Source organism: Oreochromis aureus, linkage group 7 (genome assembly GCF_013358895.1).
Source record: "Oreochromis aureus strain Israel breed Guangdong linkage group 7, ZZ_aureus, whole genome shotgun sequence".
NCBI lineage: Eukaryota > Metazoa > Chordata > Actinopteri > Cichliformes > Cichlidae > Oreochromis > Oreochromis aureus.
In genome coordinates this window covers 58,403,829-58,414,312 of record NC_052948.1, presented here as the reverse complement: position 1 = coordinate 58,414,312, position 10,484 = coordinate 58,403,829, and positions in this window count along the sequence as shown.

Genomic DNA, 10,484 nt, shown 5'->3' with positions numbered 1-10,484 from the left:
CAGTGGAATAAAGATGATGAAGGGCACAGTATAGGTCTTGCTGTAGCATTGACTTAGCTGCTGTTATTTACAGGATAACGTCTTTCCCCCATTTGCATAATGAAAATGACTGAAGAAATAGGTGGCAATAGGTAAAATAAAACAGCATTACAGAAATCCTCCGCTCCCTAGAGATGCAGAAGTAATTCTGGACCGCTGCACAAAACACAGCCTGACCTACAGTTCTCGCTGACATGAATTTAAAGTGAAAATGGAACTGGCTTTCAGCCTTATTCAGTTCTGTGGGAATTAAATGTCAACACCAAATAAAGGACTTATGAAGTTTACTCAAGTCCAAATATACTGATGAAATATGTTGAGGATGGAATAATAATTGTGGCTTGATTGAGGTTTATAAGTCACCGGCTAAATTATATCATCAAGGAGAGCTAATAGGATTTGACTTGACCAAAAAAGTACCTGAAAAGCTTTAAATGTCAGTAGAAACATGTATGCAGAGCCTGTTACGTAAGAGCTGCAATAAAATATAACTACAGAATTTAACCTTAACAATTATTTAAACTGACAGCCTCAAAATTTTGGCTGAATTCCAGCACAGGAAGCATTCAACTCCTCCAGTTGAATGCAGGATAGGAGGTTTTCCCTGCAGCTGAGCTGACATGTTACTCCTGAGGTAGTAGGACAGGACAAGATATTTCTACTAAAACTCCTGTAATCGGGTTGACATGCTTTTAAAGCAATGTGAATAATACAGCAGCCACACAAGCGCCCCATCATACCGAGGAACTGGTGCAAATCCACGTCAATTAAACAGGAGCATTTAAATCTTTATACACACATCTGTACAAGAAAAGTGTGTAGGTCACTGGAAAAAAATTTAGCAGATGAGAAGTCCTATTTAGTGAGGTTCAGTTATTATTGCAGGAGGCAATGGCCATACGTAGCAATCACAGGAAAATGTTAAATTGATCACAAAGTTAGCAAATCCTAAATAAAGTCACCTGTACAGAAGGTACACCCTACTAGTAGCAGGTTGGAAACCCTTTTGCCTTCAAAACTTCTTCAAATCTTCACAGTATATATTTGACCAGGTACTCTTAGATGATGGTCCATATTGGCATGAAAGGAACACACAGCTGCTGAAGATTTGTCAGCTGCATGTCCAGGATGCCTGTCTGGTTCCTGCAGAGTGCCACCACATCCCAAAGGTCCTCTGCTGGACTGAGAACTGTTGCCAGTGGAGACCATTTGAGTATAGTGAACTCACTGTCAAGTTCAAGAATACAGTTTTAAGTAATCTGAGCTTTGTAACATGGCACATAATCCTGCTGGAAGCAGCCATGAGAATATTGGTACACTGTTGTCATGAAGGGATGGGCATGAGCAACAATTTTCAGGTAAGCTGAAAGATTCATACAATGATTATTTGGTTCGAGGGGACCCAAAGCATACCATGTAAATATCACCGACACCAGTTCGCCACCCTCAGCAGCCTGAAACATTGACACACGACAGGATGGACTCATATGTTTATTTTGGTTATGCCACATTTTGACACTACCATCCAAATGTTTTTGTGGTTTTCTGCTTCTTTAGCACATCTGCTATAAGATCTGACCTGGTAACCATTCAGAGATGTTTTTCTGCATGCCATTGTTGTAATGAGTGATTATGTACAGTGTACATAATGTACAGTTAGGTCCATATATATTTGGACACTGACACAGTTTTTTTTACCTGTTTACTAAAAGATATTCCAGTTATAGTTATATAATGGTTATGGGTATACTGAGTAGACTCTCAGCTTTCATTCGAAGGTATCCACATTCAAATTGGATGAAGAGTTTACAAGTTTCAGCTCCTTAACATGTGCCAATCTCTTTTAAAGGGACCTAAAGTAATTGGACAATTGACTCAAAGGCAATTTATTGGGCAGGTGTGGGCGTTATTTCATTATCAATTAAGCAAATAAAAGGCCTGAAGTGGATTTGAGGTGTGGTGCTTGCATTTGGAAGATTTTGCTGTGAACAAACAACATGCAGTCAAAGGAGCTCTCCATGCAGTTGACCCAAGCTGTGAAAACAGAAAAAAACCCATCCGAGAAATTGATACAATATTAGGAATGGCAAAATCTACTGCTTGGTACATCTGAGTAAGAAAGAAACACCGGTGAACTCAGCAACACAAAAAGACCTTGACGTCCACGGAAGACAGCGGTGGCTAATGATCGCAGAATCCTTTCTATGGTGATGAGAAACTCCTCATTTTTGCATGTCAACCAAGTGAACAACACTCTCCAGGAGAAGGCATATCGATGTCCAAGTCTACCATAAACAGAAGACTAACAGCAACTGCATGAAAGTAAGTACAGAGGGTTCACTGCAAGGTGCAAGCAACTCATAAGCCTCAAGAACAGAATGATCACGATCTGTATCATGGAGCAGAGAAACGATCACTGAGTTGTCTGCAAACCTGACTATATATCTGTCCTGGTAGAGGCTTTGACACTCATTTGTATAAAGAACAAATCAAAGTGGGGAAAGGACACGCTTGAGGTTAACCGGTGGAAGATAAAAGTACATCTGATGAACTACAGGGTGGGCCATTTATATGGATACACCGTAATAACATGGGAATGGTTGGTGATATTAAAGTCCTGTTTGTGGCACATTAGTATATGTGAGGGGGCAAACTCCTCAAGATGGGTGGTGACCATGGTGGCCATTTAGAAGTCGGCCATCTTGGATACAACTTTGTTTTTCAATAGGAAGAGGGCCATGTGACACATCAAACTTATTGGTAATGTCACAAGAAAAACAATGGTGTGCTTGGTTTCAACGTAACTTTATTCTTTCATGAGTTATTTACAAGTTTCTCTTTGTTCACAGCCATTGACATGTCGAAGAGGTTAACACGTGAGGAGCGGATCGAAATTGTGTTGATATCTGGTGAACGCAGTAACCGGGTCATTGCAGCAGATTTCAATGCAAGACACCCTACGAGACCACCCATCTCCCATGCTACAGTTAGCAAACTGCTTGCTAAGTTTCGTGAAACTGGTTCAGTGTTGGATTTGCCAAAATGTGGACGCAAGAAAACTGTCACCAATGAAGAAACATCAGTGGCTGTCCTAGCTTCATTCAGCAAGAGCCCACAGCGTAACACTTGCCGCATGTCACTGGAGAGTGGCATTAGTCGAACATCCTTTCGGGGGATATTAGCTACTCACAAATGGCACCCTTACAAACTCCAGCTACTGCAGCATCTCAACAAGGATGACCCAGATCGGTAGCACAGAATTTGCAGAATGGGCAAAACAAAAATTGGAACAGGACCCTCAGTTCACGCAGAAGATTTTGTTCAGTGATGAGGCAAACTTTTATGTGAATGGTGAAGTTAACAAACAAAACCACCGCTATTGGTCTGACACTAACCCACATTGGATGGATCCCTCCAAGACTGTTGGAACAACAAAAGTGATGGTTTGGTGTGGTATATGGGGTACACCGATAGTGGGTCCATTCTTCATCAATGGAAACCTCAAGGCCACTGGATATTTGAAATTGCTATATGATGCTGTGTTTCCCTCTTTATGCACTGAAGCTGGAACGTTCCCTGAGTTTTTCCAGCAAGATGGTGCTCCACCACATTATGGGTGCCAGGTCTGAGCATTCCTAGATGAACAGTTTCCTGGAAAGTGGATTGGTCGTCGTGGGCCAGTTGAATGGCCCCCAAGGTCTCCCGATCTGACCCCCTTAGACTTTTATCTTTGAGGTCATCTGAGGGCAATTGTCTATGGTGTGAAGATACGAGATGTGCAGCACCTGAAACTACGGATACTGGATGCCTGTGTTGGCATTTCTCCTGTGGTGTTGCTATCAGTGTGTGAAGAGTGGGAGAAGAGGGTTGCACTGACAATCCAACACAATGGGCAGCACATTGAACATTTTATGAGTGGTCAGAAACTTGTAAATAACTCATGAAAGAATAAAGTTATGTTGAAACCAAGCACACCATTGTTTTTCTTGTGACATTACCAATAAGTTTGATGTGTCACATGGCCCTCTTCCTATTGAAAAAACAAAGGTTGTATCCAAGATGGCCGACTTCTAAATGGCCACCATGGTCACCACCCATCTTGAGGAGTTTGCCCCCTCACATATACTAATGTGCCACAAACAGGACTTTAATATCACCAACCATTCCCATTTTATTACGGTGTATCCATATAAATGTCCCACCCTGTATTGTTGACTCTCACTTTCGGAGGTCTATCCGTTAAAAAGTCAATAAGCCAAGAAATCAGACCAGAATCCAGATTAAATGTACTGGTGAGACATCTTACTTAAAACATGGGGCTGAATTCAATTAAAAGCAGAAGAAAATTCCACAAAGACCAAATGGGAAAAGTTTTGTACACCATCGAGGTGCTTCAGAACCGAGTGGAGCAAGGTGCACACAGCATCCTCTATCTCCCTACCTGTTCTATATGAGAATTGGAGGGGGTCTAATTTTGGCATACAAAACTTCAGTTTTTACAAGTTTCTCAAAAGTTTTCATCACAAGGGAAGTCAAAGCAACAGGCCGAAAATCATTTAAAGATTTAGGTGCCTTAACTTTGGGCACTGGTACAATAATGGAGTCCTTCCAGATTCGAGGAACTACAAAACTCAAGAGACTTTGAGAAAAGAAGAGAAAAAAAATCCCAGCCAACTGCTCCACACAATTTTTAAGAAGATGTCAATTTATTTTATCTAGGTCTTGACTTTTCTTCTCTTTCACCCCCCTAAATAATTTACAAATCAATAATTTCTTTATACTAATAACTGACTGTTATGGGGAAACATCCCTATACTCAGCAAATTCTTTAATAAAATCATGAATGTTAAAACGATTAGAAAACAAATAATTTGCAAGTTGAAGGTTGTACATTCCTCCAAAAGAAATGGGACACTTTTGTGATTGCAAACCAATAATGGACTTAAACCCCTCCCAGCAATGACTGCACTTTGTATTTGTATTTTGTTTTTGTTTTTTTTAGCAAACTTCAGCTCTCTTTTAACTCTGCTTTTGCAGCTCTCTGCTGTGAACAATATCACCACGGTTAAATGTTTCTCTGACTTATAATATTTTTCAAAGCTTTAGACACCCAAGGTTTGTTATTTGGAAATATATGAAATACTTTCCTTGGGATTAACAAGTCCTCAAAGAAATTAATATATGCTCTGACAGTCTATTATTTCATCTAAGTCACCCAATCAGTAAAAGAAAAATAGTCTTAAAGGGTCTGGATGGATCCTTTTGCCAGAGCATTAAAAAGGAGGAAACCAGCATCTGGTGATGTCCATGACTTCGAGACTTCAGGCAATCATTGCCAGCAAAGGGGTTTTAACCAAGTACTAGAAATGAACAATTTAATTTCAGTTATTTAATTTGTCCTATTACTTTTGAGCTCCTGAAATGAAGGCATTGTGTTAAAAATGCTTTAGAGTTCCTCACATTTTTATGCTGTCTTTTTGTTCAACCCACTGAATTGAAGCTGAAAGTCTGCAGTTCAAGTCTGCAATGCATTTGAGTTGTTTCATTTAAAATTCATTGTGGTAATGTACAGAATCAAAATTAGAAAAAAAAAGTTGTTTCTATATAAATATTTATGAACCTAACTGTATGTCTGAAGTTAGCTATACCAAATAAAAGTGGATAAGTTAGCTAACATCATAGGGTACTATAAATCTATTGCTTCTTGTAGCATTAAAACATCTGACTGCCCTGCATAATAATTGTATTGAAATTAAAGTGAGGGTTAAAGTGTCTCACTTGTAGCAAAATGTTGAAAGTTTTACTTTTTCCTCTTTTAACCTGTAGTTTCAAATACTGTTCAAAATCATATATAGTAGTTACTTAGTATTAATGAAGCTATTTAGCTTTGTGATTTACACATAGATCAATATTTACAACTAACAGCTAAGATATATATCACTGATATATATTACTGTGATGGCCTCAGCCACACATTGGTAAGATCAGTCCACACACTCACCTCATTAGTTTTGTTTTGCAGTTAAACATGTATTTCAGTAACGTAATTCATTAACTTCTCTACTTAGGCCTAACAGCAATATTACAAAACGCGCACATAAGAGTACTGTTTGGTTGCTAAGATGTATTCTGTTATATTAATTATGTTTCTCTTTCTTTCAAGTTACCTGGTTTGGGGAGTTGGCTATTTCCTGTCTGGACAAAAGGCGTGGCCAAGGCCTGAGGACTGAGAACCAACCATGGGTTTCTTTTATTGGATTTCTAGTGGTTGTAAATTAATAATTAATTATGTTATCACAAATGTCAAATGAAACATGTCAACATCATAGGTAAAAACCCAACAGCAAGATGGAAATGAAACCTGGCAGTGTCAAGTGCTTTCTTGCAAATGTAAGAATGCCAAAAACATGGAAAAACCAACAAGTCTTTTTCATTTTATCAAAGTTAATATTTATATTTATTTATATTTGTTTGGATGTATGCTGAAATGGGTAAATGCTGGCAGTTCCTGGGTAAAAACCAGGCCCCCGATGAATGAAATTAACGAGTCCCACGGGCCTGGCAAACACTGTCCATGGGATGTATTCTTTCTAGTGTTAATAAGCAGGGGTGTAGTCATGGTCGCATCAATCTATTAGGAAGGTCCTAATCTCCTCTTGTGTCCCTAAGTGTAATTTGATCAATTGCCACTTCATTCAGGGATACTCTAGGTCAGTGGTTCTTAACCTTGTTGGAGGTACCGAACCCCACCAGTTTCACTGAACCCCTCTTTAGTGAAAAATAAAATATGATTTTTTTCAAATCCAAGACATAGATATGTTTTTTACTGGTGCACAAAATGAGCCGTGCATGTCACGGCGGAGGCTCTGCCGAACCCCTGAGACCGACTCACCGAACCCCTAGGGTTTGATCAAACCCAGTTTAAGAACCACTGCTCTAGGTCCTACCTTTGATGACCAAATCCCAATAGATACTCAAGGTTCTTAGGACTTTTTCATGGTCAACAAAACTCTACGTTGATCACCTGGAATCCAATTCACTGTGTTTAATTTGACACTTAAGACCTTATTACAGAAAAAGCACATTACTCTTCCAAACATTTGTCTCAATCAAAGGGAGTCGCCTTTAAAGCATTCAGTCATGTACTCCCTAAACTGCCAGTTAGTAGCAAATTCAGTAGTATGCAGTCAGCTTAGATTTCTGACATTTACTCATAATCACACACAGCACACAGGTGTATCCCTGCAGTCCTCACAAAAGCTGAAAGCAGCACATAAATTCCTTTGCACTAGAGTCTTGGACGCCCTATCTAATTAAACTTACAACTTCAGGAAGATGAAAGGTTAAACAACATAAGTCCCTTGCCAGGATTGTGTAAATAATCCAAAACAAAGACATCATCTTTGCGTTTTTTGGTACCTTTTGCCTAAACAGTGGAATTTAGTTTAAACCTGCAGGAAGAGATTGAGCTGAAGACAACGCAGAAGGCAGGATGTATCTACAATCCCTGGGTACAGTCTCTAAGTACTTCCTTCTGCCACCATCTGGGAGTAGATTTTACATCTAAAATCAGACTGTTCTCAGGCACACGCAGAATGAACTTTACTCTTTAGCTAAAAAAGCAATGAAAAGGAAATTGCAAATTAAAAGGACACAACATTCTTATCTGACAACAAAAGGTAAATGTGAATATATGATGAGAATATGATTGCTGGCCGTTCAGCTCACTGTTCTATAAAGGTTTTACTTTACAGTGTGTTGCATTACAGTTTCTGCCATGACATCTTCTTACTTTTCCACTTGTTTTTAATCATACCAGTGCATCATCAGTCATTTGTAATTCCCAGAGAAGGAATCCAGGTGCAAGTTAAATCTGAGCTTAAATAGTAGATTTACAAGGATAACTACATGACATCACCATAAACTGCATATAACAGATGGTGGTAGCCACTGTGACATGACCTTTTATTTTGTTTACTCCTTTTACATAGTTTTTTTTTTTTTATTTGCCACAGCTTTAAATCCCATCTTCATCATGAGATGGGGTTGGTGTGCCTTGATGAGATTTACATTACACCTTTTCTCCTGAGGACCACGAGATAATGTTGACAGTTTTGGGAGAGCTATCTGCTAATTGGTCCATCTGTATCATATTTCAGTGAGAAAAATGAAATGATTTCTGTGCACAAATACCGTAACAGTGATAAATACTTTTCAGAGGTAGACCTGCTGGTGTGTTTCTGATTAATATAATGTTGAAATGGTTAGTATAATATAATGTCTGACTGTTGGTATGATGTGCTTTTTATGAAATGCTGTGTCAGGTTTATGTCAGATATAACATGGCCTAAACTTTCCAAAAAGAAAAACCTTTCTCTCCCCGGTCCACAGAATATTTTCCCCCCAAATCTTTGGGATTATCAAGATATTTTTTTGGCAAATGTGAGACAAGCATTTGTGTTCTTTTTGGTCAGGAGTCCCCGTGGATGTCATTTTCACCCTGTGTCTTTCTAATTGTTGAATCATGAACACTGACCTTAAATGAGACAAGTGAGGCCGGGAGTTCTTCAGATGTTGTTCTGGGTTCTTTTGTAACCTCCTGGATGAGTCACTGATGTGCTTCTGGAGTAATTTTAGAAGGCACTGTCATTTTCTCCATTAGAGTATAATGGCTCTCACTGTGGTTCACTGGAGTCCCAAAGTCTTAGAAATTGCCTTGTAATCCTCTCTAGACTGATAGATATAAATGACTTTGTTTCTCAGCTGTTTCTTTAGATTGTTGAATGATAAGTTGCATTTTTATATCTTTAGCTTACTTCACCTAGGCCTGGGTGTAGCTAGTGAAATTGAACTTTCCAAAAAATTAATCGCAGTTAATTCATGATTTAACCAGGGGGTGGAATTACTTAATTTCATGTAAGACCAGGTAGGTTTGGATGGCATTTTTCCCAATAATGAATAAAATCATAATTTAAAAAAGGCATTTTGTATTTATTTGTTGTACAATTGACTAATATAAAAAAATTCTAATGATATAAAAGATTTAAGTTTAACAAATATGCAAAACCTGAGAAATGAGGTAAGATAGTTTCACATTGATATCTAGTAACAATAGTAATATTAAAGTTGTGTGAAAGAGCCAATCATTGGAAAGCAACTTCCGTGCTTTGCCTTAGCCCATATGTTTAATTTCAGTCAGAGAGCACACTGGTGCTGTCAGTGTGAGATAAAACGTGGTACTCCATCTTAGATGGGAGACTTTATTGAGCCATACATTTTTAAATCAAATGGATAATTCCAAATTATAAATTCATCAGTTCATTTGTTAATGTTCTCATTTGGGAACATATAACAAGATTTCCTAAAATGCCGGGATTTCTTTTGTTTCAGAATGATGACATGTTGTTCGGTAACCTGCACTACTTTCTGCCTTGTTCTGGCAAAGTGCATTTCCCTCAGGATACTAAACACTGCTGAATCCTGTGTCATGTTTAGTCCTTTGAATGCGAGTGAGAATGCCATTTTTTCCGGCTACTGAACAAACTCAATAAGTGAACAGCTGAGTAGACTGAATAACAAAAGGATACTGCGGTGCATGTAAACACAGTCTTTCATACGTCTAGCCGACTGTGATAAACCATTGTAATGAAGACCAAGGCAGCCAACTATGTTTTACAGAAGAGTAAGTAATAGGAAAATATAAGAGGATAAAAGTCATGATTTATTCATTGATGAAAGAAACCCTGTTATTTTATTTATGATGTCTTTAAATATAGCTCATGTGAATTAAATAAGTGATTGAGAATGGATGTTCCAACCTAGTTTCTTGTGTTACACCCAGGCACAAGCATGATTAGAGTCATCTATTGTGTGCACATAAACACATCAATCGCACATTCACACATTCAAAAACAGACATAAGTTACTGATGGCAGATACACTCCTGAGCCATGCGTCATCTCTTTACTAGCTGACTCACAGCTCCAACTGGGAAACAAAACCTGCTACAAAATGTTATAATTATGTTACAATAAAGTTATAATTATGATAAGTGGTTACTGCTCTTTATGATTAAAAAGGTGATTTCTCATTGGGGGAAAAATGTGCAGGTCTTGGTCTGCAGGATTCAAATTATTATCAAAAGCAGACTGGCGAAATGACACGCAGCTACACGTCACTGGGAGAATTGTCCTTTCACATTCATTTCTCAGTTCATTAAACCCACTTTGTGCTGAGCCGACATGTTAGTCTTTGTATACATGAGTGTTTTCAAATAAATTATTCACAAAAGCCAGAGGTCTTATTGTTTTCTTTTGTTTATTTTAAATTTTATTTATCACTATTGTGTGTGGTTTTTTTACATTCTTAACATTATATTGTAGTTGTAAAACAGGCGGGGCGCACCCTGAACAGATTTCTTGTCTATACAGGGTTAACATATCAGT